This window comes from Garra rufa, chromosome 13, assembly GCF_049309525.1.
Source record: "Garra rufa chromosome 13, GarRuf1.0, whole genome shotgun sequence".
Taxonomy (NCBI): Eukaryota; Metazoa; Chordata; class Actinopteri; order Cypriniformes; family Cyprinidae; genus Garra; species Garra rufa.
The window spans coordinates 22,851,434-22,852,987 of record NC_133373.1 but is presented as its reverse complement, the minus strand read 5'-3'; the positions used below and the strand labels follow the sequence as shown (position 1 = coordinate 22,852,987).

The 1,554-nt window shown below is 21.8% G+C and overlaps 1 protein-coding gene across 1 annotated transcript in view; it reads right to left on the bottom strand.

Annotated features, from left to right (window-relative positions):
• Positions 1–911: 911 nt before the first annotated feature.
• pfas (phosphoribosylformylglycinamidine synthase) overlaps positions 912–1,554 on the bottom strand; it is a 30,792-nt gene continuing 30,149 nt past the window's right edge. Inside the window, exon 29 of the mRNA XM_073816428.1 lies at positions 912–1,554. This exon is cut by the window's right edge and continues 637 nt beyond it. The gene's annotated coding sequence lies outside the window, so the exon portion shown is untranslated.

The following is a 1,554-nucleotide window of genomic DNA, read 5'->3' as shown; positions in this document are numbered from 1 at the left end:
TAATCAATCATTAATTTGTTTTGTTATATTTTTTTGTTACAGCACAATTTATAGTGTAGTGTTTCAACTTTTCACAGCTTTTACATAAAAAAAATTGTGATAATTGGCCATTAATAATAATATATATATATATATATATATAAAAAAAAAAACCTTAACCTTCTCCATGAGCAACCCAAACGCCCAGAGCAGATCCCTCCATTCCCATAAGCATGATGGCCTGGATACCTATGCCCACAAATCTTGATTCAAACCGGCCACACTTATTATAAAATAAAATAATAAAAAATACAAAAATAAATAAACAAAAAATAAAAATAAATAAAAACAAACACACTACAAAAAAAATAAATAAAATTAAATAAAAAAATACAATACAAAAAAATTAAATAAAAGATCAAATAAAAAAATACAATAAAATATGAAAAATGAAAAAAATATGAAATAAAAATAAGACATAAAATAAGAAAGAAATAAAATAAAAATACAATAAAAATATATTTATGAATGTATAGAAATAAAAAAAATACAATAAAAGATACAATAAATATACAATAAAACAAAAAAATAAAGGGAGTAAATATGGAAACAAAATAAAAATAAGAGAAAATAAAATATACAATAAAAAATAATATAAGTAAATAAAATAAAAAACAGAAAATACAAATACGATAAAAGAAATAAAATAAAAATGAAAATAAATTAAGAATAAAATAAGAAATCACAAAATACTTAATAAAATTTAAATAAAACCTTACAAATTTAAATAAAACAACAAAATTAAATAAAGTAAAAAATAATAAAAAATAAAAATATAATAAAAAAATATTAGAATAATTTCTAATAATATTTATATATGTATATATATATTGGTTATTTGGTTATATTTCACACATTCACAAAAACTGACATGACAATTTATAATCAAGAATTTATTTAATGCTTTGATAGTGTTTGCAGTGGTTCATCAAAAAACATATTTCAGTGGAACGTTAATTTCAGGAATGTATATTCTGCATTTTCTAAATAAAAATGAATGATTACATTTAATTAATCATTACATTTTTTGTTATCTTGATAATGCAATTGAAACAGCACCATTTTGAATGCAGTGTTTCATCAATAAACTTTTCACAGTGCAATGTTATTCATTTATGGAATGTATATTTTGGAAGTTTCACATTAAAATGGTGATAATCGGCCATTAATTGTTATGAATTTAGACATGAATACATTAAGGCATCAGTTTCCAGCAGGACTCTACATGTTAATTCTACCCGAGTACAAACATACAACTAACTAGATCTGTATAGAAAAATGTATGAATGTTAGATTTAAAAAAGTCAGTCCAAAAGTCATAAAGAGACAGTTAATCAAAAAAATGAAAATTCTGTCTTTTTCTCATCCTAATGTCATTTCAAACCTAAGAATATTAATAACCAAACAATTCTGGCTCCCATTGACTTTCATTGTATGGACAAAAAGTCAAATAAGAACCAAAATGTTTGGCTATCAACATTCTTAAACTATGTTTTGTGCTCAGCAGAAGAAAGA